The following is a 21,360-nucleotide window of genomic DNA, read 5'->3' on the forward strand; positions in this document are numbered from 1 at the left end:
AGCCTTCTGTTTCACTGGTACATTAATGTGCAGTGATTACATACCCAGAAGATAGAATTTAGCTAAGTTTCTAGTGGGGCAAGAACTGGAGCAGCAATAATCTGAGATGTCTTTAAAGGAAGAAATGGGGAAATTCTGTAAATAGTTGGGATAGGATTTAGATTTTAAATAGGGCTGTTAACTTCCCTGTGGTTTAGGACTATCTAGAGGTTATCTTGTGATACGTGTAAAGCAGATGAAGTTCTTTTGATATGTATGAATGTAATTGTCCTTCGCATAACAGAAAAATTGCTCAAAACAGTATTTTTCTTCCTGGTGTCTGAAGTCTTGTGCAACTGCTGTGCCATCCTGTGCTGCTGATGGATTTTTGTCTTATTGCTGCCATGACTTGGGCAAGTTTTCATCTGTTCCTCAGTTTCACCATCTATAAAACTATGGAAATGATGTTGACTTCCACTGAGAAGGGAAGTGATGCTGAAGCATAACAGGTGTTTGCATCAGGTCTGAATTTCTTAAGTATAGCTAATGTATCTAATTGTAAAATGTAAATGAAATTTAAACAGCATGATTAGCAGTACTTGTGAATAAATAAAGGATATGTTTATTTTGGAGTTCTTCTTTTTTGTGGAGATGCAGACATACCAATACATTTACTCCAACAGTGGCTGTATGTAGAGCTTGGACAGATGATGTAAAGAAAGAAAAACCCACAAATAAGAAAAGTCTGTAGTATCTTTCCTGTTTTAGAATGTATCTGCTTTTTTGCCGTGTGTATTAAATCTGGAATTGCTTCTGGAAAGCAGTTCATATTATTCCTCTGTCCATCTAGCAGAAGTTAAAAAGCTGCTGATTCAATTTTAAGATGTTGGAGTACTATAGAGGATTTTAACTTTGGTGGCAGTCCAGCAGTTAAATCTTCAATAATTTTTTAGTATATAGTGGCAAGGTTCTACTATCATTTACATTTCAGGTGGCTAAGTAAGGAAATACTTAATGCATATTTCTAAGAACTTCTTTGGCAGGCATACTGTAACAGAAATAAATAAATATTATCCATTAGAAGAGTACCTTATTCAACCTGTCAGGCACACCAAAAAAGAAGAGACTTGCTGCAAGTTCATTCTGTTTGCTCATGGGGCTGGGTGTCATTTGCCCTGAAGCAATTGTCTTTTTGCTTCTTGAGCTCTTCCTTTGCTATTGAGTGTCACATCTGGTAAAGTCTGACACACCCAGTAATCCCTCTCATATCTGTAGTTACAAAAACCTAGACAAATCTAAACCCACAGTGGAAACATGCTGGTTTAATCATGTTTTTGATCAGCTGTTTTGCTTTGCTTCCCCAAGTGTTTCAGGATGCTTTCATAGTAGATGCAAGGGAATTCTGGGAGATGGGAATAAGGATTTGTATGTAAAATATGGGATTTGAGGGGGTTTAGAAAGAAAGATTAACTGGGTGAAATGTTTAGATCTGATGATTTCCTGCTGAGAATGCTTGCTCCCCCCCCCCCCCCCCCCCCTCCCCCTCCAACCGGGAGGACTGTTCTGAAGGACTGAGGAAGTAGTAGTGCTGTGTGTGTGTCTGGTCTTTCCTGCAACGTGCTGAAAGCTTGAGTGGAGCTATAGGTAGGATGGGTATTATCTCATGTTAGCAGGAAATTTGTTATTTGCTGCATGTCAGTCATGGTAAGAGTTTCATCCTGCTTTGTATGAAGAATATGATCCTGACTGCAAGTTACTACTTGAATGAGATTGAAAACAACCAGTATCTAGTATTTTAGTGAATAATCTAGAGATTAGGAATAAAATCTAGATGTGCCATTTTACAGTTTATTGCTCTGACCATTAGACCATGCTCATCTTTAAAGATCTGTTTCAACTGGCAGCATTTCTAATGACTACTGCAGAAGTTTAAAAACCCAAAGGAACATTTATCTTCTTTAGTTCCTGAGTTTTTTTGTTGTGAGGCTTGTCATGGTTCAGTAGAAGCTCTTTGAGTTGGTGATAGTGCTGATGGAAGGAAATGAATGGAAAATGTAGAGCAGAAGGAGATCTAACAGGACAAAGTTGTTCATGCTGTTGGTTGCCAGTTACAGGAATTAAGTATACCCAAGTTCCCTACTTGACTGTATCATGAAACGGATTCCTGCCAGCATATAGTACTAATATTCCATCAAGGGGGCTTATTTATGCTCTTGTATTAGTAACTTTAAAAATGCTATCAGAAAACCATTTGTTTACATTAATAGTGCCACTATTATTTCATAAATCTGTTGCTGTTATGGTTTGTTGCTGCTTAAGGAGATACGGTAATTCAAGTATATGAGCTTGAAGGAAAATTGGGAGAGTTGTTTTTCTTAAAGGAAATGAAGCTAACACTTGTTGGGAAATGTTCCTAGCCTACATCAGATTCAGATACTGGTTTATGTGATAGTGAAGAGCTGATCCTGTAACTGCAGCTGTGGAACAGAGATATTTGCCAGAAAATACTCAGTAGGTCTATTCCTGTCATTCCAAGCACACACATTATCTGATACAGCATTTGCAGGAACCAGGTTTCCTTCTGCGCTCTAGGTGGATGGAATGACCGAGGAAGATGAGTCATCTATGCTGTGCATGGTTGAGGTTCGTAGAAATTTTCAGAAAATACAGCTCCAGCTTGTGTATAAGTACTGGGAGTTCGCAGGTAGTTCTGACAATTGCCATTAATCTTTTAGAAATCAGGAGCATACTTAACTAGTCAATATGGACTTATTGAATGAGATTAATGTATTTAAGACTTGCATATAGGTTATTCCTTAATTTCCAACCATGAAAAAGAATATGGTATAGGAAATAAATTGATTAATGTTTTTCTTATATTTTCTGCTTAGCTACAGTCAAGACTTGTTAATATTCTTCTGGACTTGTAAGAAAATCAGAAGTGATCAGGGACTATCAGACTTCCTCTGAAGTTAGGTTGCTTTCTTGAATGTGTTACCAGTAGTCCTCTTATATTGTAGTTAATGGAGATCAGAAATTAAATGACTGTTGCAGTGTTTTTAATGTGACCAAGCATACCCTCTGCTAGGGTCTTGACCAGGTAGGTAGATGGGTGTTGGTTACTGTAAAATTACCGTGCACTAACGGTCATTACACAGCAGTGCTTTGCAATATCTAACTGCAGAAATCCCTTGATGGCAGTTTGAAGTAGTGGTAGGAGAAGGATTAACTGTTGTACCAGTGCTTGCTCTCAGATAATTTATGGAAGATGTGTCTGATTTAGAGGTATGGAGGTGGACCAACTCCTTTTGCCATGTGGCCTGCTAAAGAGGCAACTTTGGTGCTGCAGGAAAGTTGCTGATTAAGTTACTCAAAGGGCTTCTCTGCTGGCTCATAGCCAGGGCAGGACAGATTCTTGGCTGCAAAACCAGGTGTCTGTTTGCCATTTCAGTGTCAGAATTGAATGTGCAATGGGAAGGCCTAAGATAGACCAAGGAGATAATGGTAACAAGACAGCCATGAGTCAGCACCTTCTTTTCCGTATTTAGCTTTGGTGTTAGGGCAGATAGTTTTAATAATGATATTTGGTAGCTTATTCAGCAAAAAGCAGTGTTTATAGCTTTCAAACGGAAAACATCATATACACTAATGAAAAGAAGTATCAGTGCCTCTAAAACCTTTAAATATAAGATAAGGCTGGTGTGGTGTTTTGAAATGCTGAGCAGTAAACATTTTGTTTATTTCGCTTCTACTTAAAATTGAATCTTGGCAGATTTACATGCGAATTCCATCAAGTACCAATCTTTGTTCAGCCGTTGCCATGTGGATTTTTTTCATGAATTTGAAAGCATTTAGGAAAGGAAAAGAGCCAGTGTTTTTCTAATTGGGTAACCTAAAGTAAAATTGCTAAATCCATATGTAAGCACCAGGCTGTGATTTGTTTCTTAATGGGACTAATTTTGCTGAGACTTGAGGGATGTTAGCAACTCTGAAATCAGGTTGCCTGTGCAGGTATTTAAAACAAAATAAAGAGGCTGGTCCCATTCTTAGGTGTAGGTGCCTACCATGGGGCACATGAGTTGCACTTGAATAGTGGTCTTGGGGAAAATGTTTAAAAAGCTGCTGGAATCCAGATTGTTTTTTGAGAAGAAAGTGTAGCTTCGTATAGTAGAAAAGTTTTTAGCTTACCTTGTCTAGATTTTCACAGGTCAGTCCCAAGTAGCAAGAAAGTCAGAAGGAGTAAATGTATTGGCTTAAGTGGATTAGTATCATACCCTTATTCTTAAGAGGAGTCATACCTTCTTTATGTATTATAACACATTGAGAATTAAATTTCTCAAGTCTTTGTAATGAGACTGGTATCAAATATCTAACAAATTCTACTGCCCCTTCTTTTACATCCTGTATTAGTGTTGCCTTCTCTCATCGTGTGGAACTATATGAATGAATTAGTTTTATAAAAATATGTTCAAATATACATTTTTTCTTTGAGTTGACCATCATGTATTGATGCGCCTTAATATCTTTTGGGTTTATAATTTTAATAATACCACTTTCCATTACATAATCACCCTTTTGAAGGTCCCAAACCATTTTTTGAGCACTAGTTAAGGCCGCAGGCATTTCTTTGTGCAAAAGAACTCTTACTTATTTCACTTGGGGCCTCTATCTACCTAGAAATGAGCGGCCTAAGGTAATTCAGCAGCTCTAGAAGAATTGCAGATATGGTGCCTCTATTGCGGGATTACCTTAAAATTATTGTGGATAATAACACTTTGATCTGAATTCAGAGTTTACCATCCTAGTGTAATTACAGTGAAGAGTTGTATTGTTTATTCTTGACTAGTTGATCTGAAGCACTCTGTTTTTCTGATCACTATTGCTTCCACGAAGGGCCACTTAGCTTTTGATCACTGCAGCCTTCTGAACTATAGTTTTGGAAAAGATGATGCATTTTAAATAGTTAAAAACCTATTTCCAGCTCTTTTGCGTTTGAAAGATCTTGGTCCTATAAGACTATTTATATTAGTTCTCCTCTAGTTATCAGCGTCAAAACTTTCAGAGGAACAGAGCTGACAAAAACCTCTTGGAACAGCAGGTCATTTGGCAGCTACTGAGTTCATTGTGCCTACTGCTGTGCTATGGGAGGTTGAAGCAGCAAGACAAGAACCTGTGTGAAATATATTTACTCTTTACCTGTTCTGCTGTGGATTAAATGAGAACAGATTTTTGGCTTTGAGCATCTGTGCATAAATTCAGTCTGAATAGGAGGAAGGTTATGTAATGAGATCAGCTTTGAAAAATAATACTAACCACAGCTAATTTTAAAAGATGAATATAAATTGCTACCTTTTGAGCAGCCAAAGAAAATTAGGGGCTTGTGTAGGCTCTGAGATTTTGGCAGGTTTTATATTGATTTGTGTTAAGGCTAGTTTTCTTGAAAGTTTGTTTCAAAACAGCTGTAAGCTCTATGCATTTAGAGGAGATATGTACCTTAATCTAAGATGACTACAGGTACAGAATGCTGTGTAACAGCATTAGTTTAATCCACGTTACTAATAACCCCCCCTTTCTGACCTGAGGAGACTTTTCTGACCTTTCTTGCTCCCCGAGTGTGTCTCCATTTACATTTTCTGATGTGGGCACTGATTGTGCACTGGCACCTGTGCTCTCATGATACCCAAACAGTTATCAGGTTGATGCAACTTTCGGTTACTGCCTGGCTGGACTGGATTTGAACCAGGCATCTGGAGAAGAGAGATTCTTTTTAGTTTTGCCAAATCCTCTGAGCATAAGGGTGACTGGTAAGGAGGAACAAAAGTAAATAGTGTAAGGGGGAAAAAAGTGGGACATCTCATAACAAATAGTAGCATTTTATTAAGGATAGTGCTCACTGTGCAAGAGAATCATCTTCCATGCTTGATGAGAGACAACTCTCATCATGAGAGACTCCCTGTAATGCTTTCCCAAAGTGTGGTGTGTACATTGCTGGGGGTTTGCAGACCACTTCAAAGTGAAGCTGTGAACCTAAGTCTCTGAATCCATGCAAGCGTGTAGATCTAAAATATACACCATTCTTTTTTGAAATTGGCTGCAAAGAGTTCCCACAGTTCTCTTTATTGCAGAGGGGAGTCCATGGAGAGGAACTGATTTCAAGAAACCCAGCTTGCTTTGCTGTAGACTTTGTGTGACGTTACACAAGTTATTTATTCTGTCTGCATAATGATTTCTTTACTGTAAAGTAAGGAGAATAGCACATCTCTGCCTCACATAAGCTCTTGGTGAAAAGAACTGTAAGATACTGTGGCAGAGGGAAGGGATGCCTGATTATTGCAGCCAGCCATGGAATACCATAGCATTTCATTGTGTCTATCCAAAGTCAGGACTAGTCAGGACTAAGGTGCACAGGCAGAGAACATGCGAGCAATTCTGCAGAGTGCCTCCACTATAGCTGGTTCTAATTAGTCATTTTTATGAGCTCCAGAGTCAGACAAAAATGAGGAGCCCTCCCCTTGTGTAGTTTCCTGTTTGCTGGGTGCATGTAAAAGAGATCTGGCCCTGATGTATGTTAATAATGAGCTGATAATGTAAGCCAGCTGAGAGATGTGGAGTTAGTCTGGTACGCTGCCAAGTGGGAGGTGAAAGTTCAGGAACTGACTCATGTTGCCAAGACCTGGTCCTGTGGAGAAGGTCTGCCCATTAATAGATTGAGTTTCTCATTAGGGCTACACAGCATATGCTTACAGCTTTTGGGTTTCAAGCTGAAACCCAATACCAGTAAAAGCCTGCTGAACAGAGCGGCAGATTTACTGGTAAATAAAGGATTAAAGGAACACTTGGCAGGGTTGCTGGACTGGAAACCTGACTGGCCTTTGAAGATCTCTCCATATTGTAGGCCCTCCCTTTAAATTTATACCAAGAAGAGACTTGTTCTGCTCTTTACCATGCAGCCCACAGGGCAGGAGTTTTACATAGTCTGCTCTGTATCCATCAAGGGTATAAGATGCTTATATCTGCCTTTCAGATCAAATGTATGATATTGCCTCTAAAGTAAATCATCATGAAGAAGTTGTTAGCTCACAGGAGCCTGGTATAAACAGGCTTCCCTGCTACCCCACTTGCAGGCCTTGTCTTTCCATGGAGAGCAAGTACCATGCATTAGTTTTCACAGTGAGCAGCTCAGCATTTACAGCATCTCTAAAACTACTCTTGTTCTCTTCCTTTTTTTGAATGAGGATTTCCAGCAAACTAGCACAACTGCCTGCTTGGGTTACAGCATGTGACGTTTATAACAGCTGGCCATGAATGGAGTTCATATGTGACTAAACAGCTTTAGCAAACTGAAATACAGACAGGTTTAAATAGACTTATAAAAGAAAAAAAACCAACCCAACATATAGCAGTCCAAAAGCCCTACAGCTGACACGAGTGTTAATACAGTACTCTGGGACTTCAGGGTGGCATTGGCTTTATATTTCTTTATTAAAAGAAAAAATGATTCCCATTAAAGTTTTGGTTCTTGAATTTGCATGACATAATGGTTCTTGTGCCACTCTCCTTTAGCTGGCTAGCTTTACCTGGGGAAACATGCAGTCAAAAGGAACTGCAGGATAGGCATTGTAAACTGGTCTGTGTATAGTAATTGTTTCCTTTTTCTTTTAATTAATCTGAGACTTTATTGTTTCATTGACTAATGAAGGAGACAAAATTGCAAATGTGGAAGCAGTAGTGAATTTCATCTAATCCCTCTTCCAACAGAAGGGTTTCCTTTGTTCCTGTGTACCCAGAAGCCACAGGCATCTTTAATCATTACTGAAATCATATTGTCTTGATCCAATAGCTGTGCTAGACCACAGTCTTTTCTGATGCAAGACATCTGGCTTCAGTAAAGTTACAACAGGGAGAAGGTATCTGGCTTTTTCCTCACTTAGACATGATATGACCAGTCAGTCTGAGAGTTCAAGAGTTGGATTTACAGTTTATTATATAGAAATGAACTGTATTTGTGTGTTTGTGCACAAATATATAATGCATATATGCTTGCACATACACAAGTACATATTTCACTATAAAGATACATACTATTGTTGTTACATAAAGAACTATATTATTTCTTTTATGTAAATAAGAACTAGCAAAAGAATTTTTCTAACTCCGGAGGAGCCTATATCAGAGAGTATAGGCTAAGCTGTCGTTGTGGAGTCCACTAGGAACTTGAATTTACACTCAGTGATGAAATTCCTACAGCAGAGAGGCTTTTCTGAGAAACACTGCCTAGGAATGAGCAGTTGGGGTCCAGTATAGATCGATGTGAGAAAATACATGTGGGTATGCAGAAGCACACAACAGGCTTGTTTGTGTTTTACTAGGAGTGCAACAGGTCTCCCTCCTGTCATGGAGAGTTACTGCTGCTGACAGTGGGGACAGCCATGTGTGGTAGCTCAAGGGCCAGGTATAGGGGCAGTGCGAGCTGTGCTCAAAGCCAGGGTCTTACAGCCTCTTGGACTTTGAGCATGCCTTGGTCTTGCAGCATCTCACTGACAATAGAGCCCTGAACACTTCTGATTAAATCAGTAGCTTTTATTCAGCTGTAACCCCATTCTCTGCTGCTAGTCTCTTTGTCACCAGAGCCGATGTGGTTGCCTGCTGCAAAGCCAACAGTGTGTTAGTGCAGCCAATGCTGCCAGTAGTGAGTGGACAGCATTCATTGTATTGAGACATCTTTAGCCAGCCATATCAGCTTCTCTGTCCCTTAGAGGGCAGATTAAAACACTCCTAATGCTTAATAGCATAAATCCTGAGGAGATCTTATGTAAACATATTCAGTGAGTGCTCATTAATTTCCCTTAGGAGCCAGGCTGAATGAAGATGACTTTCAAAGAAAGGAAAAAATTAATTTTATTTTTAAGGACTGCACCTGTTGGAAAAAATTGTAGGAGGCACTCTGTGATTTTAGCTGTGTGAATTGGGGAACTGTGGCAGGGACATGGGGAAGGAGGAAGGTTTGGAAGTTATATTAGGAAAGGACAGAAATAGTACTAGCAAAATGTATAGCAAGGTTCTGTTTCGTTGATTTGCAGGGAGGTCTCACTGATGCCTGAGCAACAGCACTTTAGGAGCATGACACATTCAATCTCTTAGAAAGACGGTAGAAGTCACTTGCTCTGCACAATTTTGTGGCACTCAGCATAAAAAACTTGCATCCATCATTGTCATTTGCCTTTGCCAATGACTTTAAGGATACTTGAGAAGCAACAGTAAGGTAGGATTCTTAGAAAAGAATTTGGTTTTCTACCTGCCCCAGAAAATACAGATTTACTCTATTGTACCTTCAGAGATGTGCAGGCCAACTTTGTCTCTTTCATTAATGCACTCCATCATTCCTTCTCAAAGACTCACCAGACCATTGCTCTGCTTTGCAGACTGGATCCAGGTTCTTGTAATGTATCTTAATCTTAGGCATGCCTTGTTTTTTGGCTTCTGAATTTATTGCTTTGGTACAACCTTTGTCTTGGAAAGAAGAACTTGGTCTCGTTGGCTTCTGCATCCTAATTCCAAAACTGGAATTGCCAGATGTCTTCTCCCAGACACTTTCCTCAGGTATGGCACAGATGGTGTGTTTTGGGTTGAACCTTTCTAGGCAGGTTATAGCAAGACCATTAGACCAAATAAAAGAGACTTCAGAGAGGGAATTCTAATCATCCTCTCTACCTTGAACAGTAAAAACAGAATTAAAAACACATGTACATAATTCTTCTGCATTTCCTCACTATGATTTAGTATTCTGTCAGGTCTGCTTGTGTCCCTCTGGAGGATTCCTTCTTCTAGATCTCATTCTTCCTCTTGTAGTTTTGACTTTCCCATACCCAGTACTAACAAACAGCACAATTGCCATAGTGCTTTGTTCTTCCTGTCATTTCTTCACCTGCTTACTTCTCTGTTGCAGGTAAACTGGAGAGAAGAGATTACAGAATGGCCAAAGTTCAGCTGCTGTGGGGACTGGGGCTTAAGGACCCTCCTCCCTCCTGCTTCTGGCCCTCTACACCAATAGTCACCAAGCAGACCACCCAGTGGCTGCTGTGGAGAGATGGGATGCTGGCACAAAGCTTTTGAGTCAGGACAGCATACTTGAAAGAAACAGCAATTTGGGGTTTGGGGAGCAGCTGATCACCTCGGTATCCAGGGGCCTTTGCTCTCTTAAGCAGCAGCAGCTAGGTCACCTTTTAGGAGATATCACCTTAAAACCAGCCCTTGGAGGTGCTATGACCACAATAACACCAGTCCTCTAACTATCCCTTTTAATACCTGGGAAAGAAGGTGTTTAACCAGATAGATTTCCGCTTGGTTTCTGTCCTGCTGCTGTTCTGGTATGATGAGTTGCTTTGTGCTCTGTGACAAAGAATTACTTGGAGGTTAAAGGTGACGCTGAGTTCATTTCCCGAATGGGTAAGGCTATCCCCCACCCCCTCAGCCTCATTTCTCAATTAATCTCCTCATAAATCCTAATTGCATTTTTGAAATGGAGATGATTAGCCAGGTTGTAGGCATGTTTTAAGTCACAGCGTGCATGCAAGCAAGTATTTAATGCATGCAAGTATTAAAAATGTGCATGCATTATGTCTGTTACTGTTCCAAATTCTTCCACGGAGCAGGAGGAGAAGAGAGTGAAGAAGGGTAAGTGTCTCTCTGCACTCTTAAATTTTCGTATAAATAATGAACATTTTTTTCACGAAGCAATTAGAAAACATCTTTGGGGCTGGGACATTGCTAGTGTAGCATGAAGTAATTTTTCTGACTTTTATGGAACTTCATTGATTTATACCAGTAGTGAAACTTTTCTAAGGGTGAAATCCTGCAACAGTTAAAGCTAATCTAAGTCAGTACTTCCATGGTCTTTTCTCCACAAGTTAGATAACTTACACCAAATTTGCATAGATTCTTGGAGATGCCAGGTAGTGGATATTGAGCCACTTAGTTACCACTCAGACAAGTTGACAGACTAGGGTCTAATCTTGGAAGCATTTGCTACCTTGTCTTGCCAAGTTTCATACATTAACAGTAAGACTCTTACATCATATTACCTTCTTAGACTGTCTTGCTTGGATGCTTTCACCTGATACATGTGCAGTGTAATGCCACTGTCACTCACTTCATGTCCCACGTGCAGCTAGTTGGATTTACCTGTGATCTGCTATGTTCTATCTCCCCAGAATGCAAACCAGCACAATTGCCATGTGGCGTGACACTACCTTAGGCAGTCATCAAAATCTTTTCTGTGTGACTCTGTGTGTGGATCTCGAACATTGAAAGGTACATTGAGAGGTCTTCGACCAAGCTCAAGCTTTGCAGGTTCTGGACCTAAAATAAAGCAAACAAAACAAGAGATTGTACAACAAATACTGGGTAGGACGATGGAAATAGTTTTTGCTAATAACGTTTTTCTTCCTCTGAAAAATAACACTCCCTCAAGACCGTAAGATAGGAAGCTGAAAGGTTTATTGAAGGCAGTTGTTTAAAACTATCACTAATCGAAGTCGCATGTCCCTTTAGTCAGTTATCAGTGCTCTTGTGTAAATGTTCTCATTATGATGACAAGTCTAAGGACAGTGCTATTGAAGAAATGGAACTGCTATCCAGGAGGGGTTTTGCTCTGTCACAAGTATCTAAGGGTTGTGGAGGCACAGTCTGTTGGAGCATGGAAAACTCTCAGCCCTGTAAACAAAACCCCAGAGAATCCATGTGGCAGTTGGTATGTTATAGGGCCTAAAGATAACTCTGCCTTTAAAACATAAGGTGCTTGTGTTAAGGAACAGGCCACATAATGCTAAAAGCTTGTTTCAGCTTTTTCAGTGGTGTGGGCCTTCATGGTGTATTTTAAATACATGATCTTGAAAATAGTTCTTTTCCAGATGTGATGCCCAAATCTGCAATTCATTTTGCAGGTCAGGAATTCCTGTTGCTGCAGTGTTCTCATTGGCTTGCATGGGATTATTTGCTGTTGGCAGGAACAAGTTTAAATTGCCCAACCTCTAAAACAAAATCACGCAGCTACTGACATGTTTGTTATCAATCTAGGTGTAAAGGAGGTTTGGAAATGGAAAGACTGGATTTGTGTGTAACAACATCAAATGAGTCTAAAGATGCCTGACTTCTGTGCTTAGCTTTGATAAAAACTCATGGAAAACTCAATTTAGTTACACTGTCTCAGTTCCCTATCTAGATGGTGGGAAAAATTCTTCAATCTGTTGTATATTTAATTGCTGAGGTGGGGTGATAGGTCTGGAAGGGGTTTACTTCATGGCAGAGTCCAGGACCCTGAGAATCCAGGCCCTGAAACGTGAGATGCCAGTTGTGAACATGTCACAATGTATGCTAAAAGTGTATTATTAACCCAAGGGAAAGCCTGGTTCAGATCTGATGCTAAGAAATCCTTCTTTCATTTTCAGCCTTGGAATTATTCACTGCCAGGTTATACCTAGCTCTTTGAGTGATATCCCTTACATCTGTGTAATGCAGAGCAGAGCAGAGACTGTATCTCAGTGTGGGCCTTTTGGCACTAATGTCATACGAAGTCCTATTGTTTATGTCGCTGGTTGGCTTTATTTTTAATTGGTTTCTCAAAATGTACCCATTTACAAGAAAAATTATTCTCCCTTTTTCTTACTGGATGGTAAGGAGGAAAGCATTGTAATTCGTTTATTGAGTCCTCTGTCTCCTCTTTCTAAACGTATGTAGCTGAAAGCTCCATCCTGCATGGATCTGAGCACTACTCTTGCTGAGCTTTGTACTCTTGGTTCTTGTTGATTTTTGTGGCAGTGGAGAGTGCTGAGCAAATTACACCATTCAGGCTTTAGGACCCTAATCTCTTTTTAAACAAGGAGCCTGTGCAAAGCAATTTAATGTCTAAACAGAGGAGTGAGTGCCTATCATCATCTAACAAAGACTTAAACAGCAGAGGAAAGCACAGTGCTATTAAAAACTAGAGAAAGAAGAACAGGAAGACAAGCAATTGATACGTTGCCAAGGCCAGGACTATTTGTTTTGTGTTTGTAACTTATATCTTAGATGTCCCCATTTTTGTGGCACTTCAGTAATTAAAAAAAACCCAAAATCTAGCTGTGATATTCATGTAACTAATTGTTATGACATTCTGGCCAAAGTTTAAAATTTTGAAGGTTTTTTTGTAAGCCATCTTGTAGGGCTAAATTTGAGGCATCCTCTGCAGATACCCATCTTTCACATAATTGTATTCCCATGAAAATTAGGCCTCTTCAGCAGCGTGTCTTCAATGGGAGAGAAACAGTCCAGATCTCTAAAAAGTTATTGGTTAAATTAGAAAATCCTGACCATATTGTCTACTTACTCCCCACTTTGAGACTTCCGCTGGGTTATTTTTGCCTGATTTAAAGAAAGAAAAGGAAAAAAAAAAAAAAAAAAGACAGTGTTTTACCTAGTCTTTTGTCTGAACTCAATGTGTTTTTTAATCACAAGTCAGTCAAACTTAGCGATAGCTTCTCTCATTTCATTGCTAGAGAAACTGGGTTGCAGAGGTTTCCTGTGACTACCGTATGTTTTCGATGTAGCTGGGAATAAACTCTGGTGTCCTAAATCCTTCTCCTCTTCTCTACAGCTATCAGACAGAATCAGCTTAAGTGTTATTTGCTTTGGACTTCTAGTGCTGACACAATGAATGAATGCAGAATCCATGGAGTTTACCACAATGAGGCAAACAGCATTGGAACGAAAGGCCATCATATGACATTTTACCTACTATATGTTGCTCACAGGACACTGTGAGCTGGACATTTGCAGCTTCTGGCAAGGGGAAGAAAGTCTGAATACCTGAATGGTGTCTATATAGAAATTTTCCAAACCTTATCTGTTAACAAAAGGTGTCATTAGTGGAAATTTGAGTTCCAGATTTTTATCTTTGATTCTAAACAGTAAACTAGCTTAAATATGTTAGATGGCCTCAGCAGTACAGACAACAGGTAATGTCAGCACTGGGAGTGGGAGTGATTTCTGAAACCTTCACTGACCTTTGCATATACACTGTTGTTTTACAGACTTTTAAGGTCATCAACCAGTCTGAGAAAACAGTTTATAGATTTCAGTCCTGAATGTCAGACAGTCTTTGACTAACATGTCTCAGTTATATGAATTGAGGGTGATAGAGAAGATAGGTTTGCAATAAAAGAATATTTTGGAATTTCTGCAGTCAAAGGGTGAGATATATAGACCTGTGACCATTACAAATTGGAGCTTGTAGGCTGTCATTAAAAGATTGGAAATACATTTCTAATGTGCAGTTTTCTGAAAGTTTTCAAATTAGACTTTAAAGATTGTCTTTGCTGTTTGTGAAAAAGCTGTATATTACAAAACAGTTGTTTGAGGTTTATATGCGTGCCTGTGTCAGTAATCCTGAGGAAAATGGAACAACCCGGCAGATGTTGTGTAATGCTTTATAATGCAGATGTCTAATCCTGGTTTCTAATAGATAAATACTAAAATAAGGAGTTTTACATGTAGTTAATGACATTACTCTAGATGGTCTGTATATCTTTCCAAACATTCAAATCGTCAATTTAAGTCTGGATAAGTTCTTGGCCTCTGTGCCTCCCTCCCTGGCAATGAGCTCTATCATCTAGTCACACGCTGTATGAAATATTTTTTATCCACTTTGAATTCCCATCATTTAGTTTCAGTGACCATCCGTTTGTTTTAAAGAAGTGCAGAAGTTCCTGGTATACCTTTGTTCATTCATTGGTTTAGGTAGCTTTGTCATTTTCCTGACAGTTCTGAAATTTCTGTGTTCTGCCTCTGCTGGAGAAGAATCGGGGAAGTGTTCACTTCTGTACTAAATCCACAAATGTCTGTTGAAAGTTAGTGAAGATTTTGGCTGCAGTAGTATACAAAGGATAATTTCTTTAAGGATATACTCTCAGTATGTGAGAGAAGCCTATTTAATAGACTATTATTGCAGTTTTTCATTTAACAATATAGTGAATGAAATAAGTTAATCTGTCCCACTGAAATAAAATAGGAAATTTGTTCAAAATAACTGATTATAGTGTCTCCTGACAATCTTTGTGTTATGTGGTTTAACTGAACTCTTATCTAGGCTAAATAAGGTTCCATCTACATCTGGGCTTAAAGTATGTCTGGTTAGTTACCAAGGGTGTCTACTCCCATATGTGTGAATATACTGTCCCAGGTCAATTGACAAAACATTAATATTATAAACTTATCCTTGGACTTAGGCCTCAGTTTAATAAAATCTGGATTCTAAAATGAACTGAGAACATAATTTTGTTAGCAATCATTTATATGATGAAATTGCCCTCATTGGGTGCTCACAGAACATTTGAGAATAGGCTGCAATTTCCCTCAAATGTTTGCTATATGGATTTCTTTGGCAGATTTGTTTCCACAGTTTATTTTTAACTTCACAAATTGGTCTCAAGCATTCGCCATAAGCATTTAACACTTGACATTGCCTGTGTGCAATTAGTCAAAGAGTCTCTCTGTTCTCTCACTGGATGAGAAAGCATATCTGATGGACAAGCATGAGAAATAGAAAATGTGGCTTCTGTAATTACCCTGTCATATAGGTTTCCCAGTTGATTTTTTTGAATGGTCATAGAACTGTAGACTTGAAGCCAGAACAGGTATGAGGCTCCAGTTATCCCAGTACTTAAACAGTAACTTATGCTGAGAAAAAGTACCTTTCAGAAAGGAATACAGTCTTGATGTGAAGACATGGACAAGCCATTGCTCCTTTTGTTGCTATAGTTAACCTCACAGGTAAAAATGTGTTCCATATTCTGAATTTGAGCTTGTTTGGTTTTACGTTCTACTCAGCCTTTTTAACAGCAAAATTCCCTTTTATAGATGTTAAGAAAAGGGAACGTGGAGGGGATGAGAGTACAACTAAGGTTGTTCTAAGCAAAATACTTGCTACAAAGATTTTGTACACTCTGAAGTCACTAAATGTGGTGCTGGTATAGAAAATTAAAGGAAAATGAACCAGAAAATGTAGCTGTTGACATTTTGTGGTGAAGGAAACATCTGTGCTGATTTAAGTGCATCTTTTCTACTTTTTTTTCTTTCCCTACTCTCTATTTCCTGAGCTGGAATATGTGGTTTGCTGTGCAAGAGGAGGACAGGTTTGTAGTGTAAGATGGAGTCACAGAAGAGAATTCAAGGGTGGGGACTTTTGTGAGAGCATGGTTTGTATGATGTGCTTATAGGATGGTTAGCCTCTCTGGGTGCAGGGGCAGCATGGGAATTGGACTCCATGTAAGTAGGGGGGATAATATTTGCAGGATTTTAGGTGATGGTGGTGGTGCTGTAAATAATGCTAGGATTTTTTGCTTAGAACTCTAGTGGCACGGAATTTGGGGGGGGGGGGGGCGGGGCAATATGGTTCAGCATTCAATTATAGGTACATTTAGGAATGGAACAAGGCAGTGGGTAAAGCTGTTATAAAAAGGAAGGAAAAGATCCTGCCTTAAAAGTTACAGAATTCTCGGTGGAAGCTTCAGTTGTACTGATGTGCTAGGGTAACAGGAGAACACAGAGAGATAGAAATTTGTCTACCACTTTTCATATGGTTTGTTTCCTGGAAGGAGTAATTATAAATGTGCCTTTGTGAGGGCCATACAAGGTGCAGAGAAAGCTTCTCACATTACTCCTTCTTTGCATAGGCAGATGTCTTCTGCTTCTTACTGGCTTTCTCTGGCTAGGAGCCTTCTGGCTGAGGAGACAGGCAGATGGTTTCCTTGAAGGCTCAGTGGCTCATCAAACATCAGTCAGTGAAGATACATGGCCATTGGCCAGTAATCTCCCACCCACAATCTAAACCCTTAATTCCCAGTCCAAAAGAAAGTTGTTTCAAACCAATCTCATAAAAGAATGGCTTAAAAATCTTAAGCTTTTATGACTGTTCCAGTGAATCCAGCACCCAGGGCTCCAGCTCCATATGAAATCCCCCCAAAGAAAATTCCTCTTACACTGGAATCCAAGAAATAATAATACAGATCAGAATTTACCATTTCATATCCAGCTCCAAAAATGAACTTGCTATGTTATAGGAATTTGAGCTGGTCTGTCACACTGGAGCCGGTGATGTGCTTAACAGATGCCTGTTTGGGTTCAGATGAAGTGCTGCAGAGGCATATGATGCCAGAAGAAGGATTAAAAAGTCAGCAGGCTGTTACAAAGAAGGAGTAATTGTAAGCTTTAACTCTTGTTCTTGGCTAATACTAGCTTTGTTTGATGGTTCTTAATCTTTTCCATGCTGGACTTCATTGCTGGACAAGTTGTAACTCTTGTTTGATAATGTAGAAGGGTAAAGCACTTACTGCCTGCTTGGAAGTCAGGCCTCCTGTAATCAGTTAGTCTTCCGTACAGAAGTGGTGTTTCTGCATTTTCTTTCTTATCCTTCCCTGTATTCTTGATTTCCATTTCAGTTTGTAAAGGCCTGCAAGAAATGTGAGTTTCACTTATTTGAACCCAATTGGAAGGACAACAAGCATCTTTCATTAAGGATCAGGACTCTTAGATGAAGCATCCACGGTTTTCTCAGGATATCTACACTCTTTAGCTAAACTGTTTTGAGGAAATTAAACTTCCATGATGTAAGTTATATTTGTATAAATGTGCTTATAGCACTCCTGTCACAGAAACCCAGTTCCATTTTCCTGATAAAATTGTGCCCAAATTAAGAGTCTGAAGTGGCAGTGAAATATTGCTCCTACAACAGATACTGTCTTAGGGATAAAATGCTTAAGTTTAGAACTTGCTTTAACATAAACCTCTGGAAATACATTTCAGTGGTTGAACAGAAAAAAAGTTTAAAATGGAGAAATCTGTTCCAGAGCACCTGAAAGCACTTCTCCCCCCCATCCATCCCCCTCCCCCCCGGCAGTCTGTTTATTTTTCAGGTAGACAAAGTAATCTTATGTTTAAAGTTTATTTAAAATAATAACTTGTGATATGAAACTCAGGAAAACCTCGGCATCTTGTTTAAATAAATTCTCCGATAAATTAAAGAACTTTGTAGCTGAGCTGATCAAGCATACAAAAATATTCTCTGGAAACATTGGTAATTAATTATACCAGGACATGAAGGTTATTGGGTAGAGATGAAGAGTATAGAACAAGTCCCTTAAATGATGGCCTGTAGTTGCTGGTGCACATGGTTGGGGTTCTAAAATAAAATAGACAATTTTAACTACTAGTTCTATCAGTAAAAGGCTTAAAGTGCTTAAATTGTCTAAAGTACATCCATCACTATAAAAATATATCACTCCATTATGAACGGTACAAAAGTGGGTGAAAATCTTTAGACTACAATAAAAAAGTTAAGCTTTCTCTTTTTTTTGCTGTCAGTCTGACCACATAGGTTTTGCTGTTTGCCTTCAGCTTACTAAAGCAGAAGTTTCATGGCTGTTTTTCTTAATGCTGTTTTTCTTAATATTGGGTCAAGTCCTACATACCTCATCCACGTGATTGATCCGGGATAAATGGAGTGCCTGCAAAAATGAGACCACTGTCTGTCTGAGGATAACGTGCTACAGCAAAAGTCCTGGGAATTGCAAAAAAACAGCTGTTAAGTTTCAAGCATAGGTCCTGATCAACAGCCCTTTGAAATCACAGGACTTCACTTGTCTGCAGCCTGCTGAGCTTATTTCTGGTTTTTTTGCAGATCTGTTGAAGCCAAAGGTATCCCTTAGTAGCAATGGTGCCAGATCTAGAGTATACCTAATCATGGAAACACTTCAGCAAAATGTACCAGCGTACTTAAGTCAATTAGTGCTTACATTCACAGAAGCACTTGTGTGCTTTCTTTAACTAGAGCTTGCTGACCTCTAATATTACAATGGACTTGGCCTGAGACAAGAGGACACCTAATAAAAAATTCTAATGATTCGTCAAGTCAAATTCAGGCCAAACTGACCACTAAGAATCTGACTTCTTGTGCAGCAAACCTGGTGTTTTTAAAAGAATGGTGGTACGTGTCATGTAAGTGTCAATGATTATTCTTTGCAAAGGGCTGCAGGAAGCTGACCAAATCTCAGCAGGCTCATCCAGGGCAGGTGAAGGGATTTAGAGAGGAAGCTGAGACCAAACTGCTACTGTTTCAGTAAAACAAGTTCTTGTTCTGCTCCTGGACCAGAAGAAATACTTAGGCTTTGCTGGTTTCTTGAAAGGTCTGTGGTCCAAAGTGGATCTTCTTTGAATACCTTATTTAAGTGTTACAGGACTTTGGCATGTAACCCTAACAGATTAATATTTTGATTCAGCTAAGGGGAAATCAATCAGCTCAGGGGGTGACACTTGTAGATTCCTTTCCAGCAGAATTAAAATGTATGCCAAAGATTGGAGAGGTACAGGACTGTAACAGTGTGCTAAACTGATGTTGTATTTTGAATGTGAATCTACTTGACAGAGAAGGTGTCGTGCTGGTAATTCACTATGTGCTGGTGTTTTCATTGACAGGCCTCTTACCTTTGTCTTTTTCTCTTTTTGTCGTCTATTTTTTTTTTATTTTTGTCCAGTCATGGCAGTTTGTTCATTTATGAGAACTAACTCTACTGTCCACTGGTGGTGCATGAATTAAACATGAATGAACACATCTTAATTCCTTATTTCAAATTTATGGCTGCCTGAGAGCTCTTATTTCCCCCTCCATGTTTGTTTCTTTCCTCTTAATTGCCCGACACCTGATTTCCAAAGCTATTCACTTTCCCAGACCAGGTAGCGCCAGCACACTAGCTATGTGCACACTCAACAGGATTGTAGTGAAGTAGTCTGTCAGCAGTAGTCATTTGGTATAAGGACAGATATTGATTATTTATTACTTGAAAACATTTAATTAAATGTGCATAATTAGCATGCTAGCAGTCAGACATGCTAGAAGGACAGTGAATCTATTATTTGCAAAAATCCTCAAGCTGTAGCCCTTTGTGAGAAAGCTGATAAAAGAGTCTGTCTCTATAAGGCTTTTTAGAGATCTTTAGGTGTTTCTGACTCTCAGATGAATCTGCACATTATGCATTGCCCTTACGGTTGCCTTTCTTCTCTAAAGAGCTGAACTTACACAGGACCTTAAATCCTGACTCCGTTAGGATTCCTGAAGGACATTGGAACTGATGTATGTCTGAGGGTAAGGTCTGTTTTTAAATACTAAAGACAGTCTAGCACTAAATGCATCATCATTCATTTACCTTCTGTACCCATAGTTAATATCTTCAGTATGAGTTAGGAAGAGGGGTTGTGAGAAGTCTTACGTAATCCACATGTATTTTAACTGTTCTCCATTGTTATCTACCCTAATTTAGGGAATAAATTTTAACTTTCAACAATATGTGTTGTTAATCTTTATAACAGGAAAACAACATTTAGTTCAAAAGGGATCTGATATTTAGCTGAAACTTAAAATTGGCCAGTATGTACTAATTTCTCTCTGTGTGCATCTTATATATCAGTACGTGTTGAAATATTTCTAGCCTGTGATGTGCATCTGCATTTAAACAACTTAGCAACCTGAGGTACTGTCAATATTAAATTATAGAGGCATAGAAACAGACTGCTAGAACTGCTAGAAACATTAATATGAGAGCAAAGTTTCTTGATGGAGGAAGAGTGTGAAATGGTATGCGTGTCAGTTCTTAGAAAAGCAGTTTCTGTCTTTGGCTGTAGAACAGAAACTATCTTTGATCTCCTGGCCAGTGTTCCTGCAGGGATAGTGATTAGCGGTCCTTCTGGGGCTGTGGTTCAGTGGACCATACTGACGTACCAAATACCTTATGCATGTTGTAACTGAACAGAAAGATTGGAAAGACAGAAGGGAAGTTTCTAAGTGGGCGGAAAGTTTAGTAGGGGATGGTATGAGCAGAAAAAGAATGGGGAAGGCAAGCACATGGGTAATTTAAAAGATACCCTGTTTACTTACAGAATTGCTTTTGGAAGGCTTTGACTTCGGTGGCCGGTCCTTAAAAGAATTGGTGTGTGCAAATTTACACAACTTTGCTTGAAGTTTTTTATTAGGGAGGTGAAACATTGCATAGGAGTGACAAGTAATATATTTATTTCTCATCCAGGTGATAGTCAAAGTATTCAATGAGTATTTTATAGATTTGCTGTGTATTAGCAAAGCATTGCTGCAGTTCAGTTCAGCCACGTAAAATGGCTATTGGGACAAGTGTTGCTTCTCCTATGTGAACCTTCCTCTTCCTGCTCCCTCCAGAAGTATGAATAACTGATCATGCCACAGACAACCCTTTGTACATCACACATCATAGGTAAATGTAAGGTAGCACTAAAGCCTGCCTTCTTTTTTCCTTTTGTGAATGTAATGCAAAAAAGAATTAGCTA

The 21,360-nt window shown here is 39.2% G+C and overlaps 1 protein-coding gene across 1 annotated transcript in view; it reads left to right on the forward strand.

Moving 5' to 3' along the window:
* TMEM132C (transmembrane protein 132C) overlaps nt 1–21,360 on the forward strand; it is a 223,058-nt gene that overhangs the window by 42,421 nt on the left and 159,277 nt on the right. The gene's annotated exons all lie outside the window — the stretch shown is intronic.

This window comes from Accipiter gentilis, chromosome 7 (assembly GCF_929443795.1).
Source record: "Accipiter gentilis chromosome 7, bAccGen1.1, whole genome shotgun sequence".
Taxonomy (NCBI): domain Eukaryota; kingdom Metazoa; phylum Chordata; class Aves; order Accipitriformes; family Accipitridae; genus Astur; species Astur gentilis.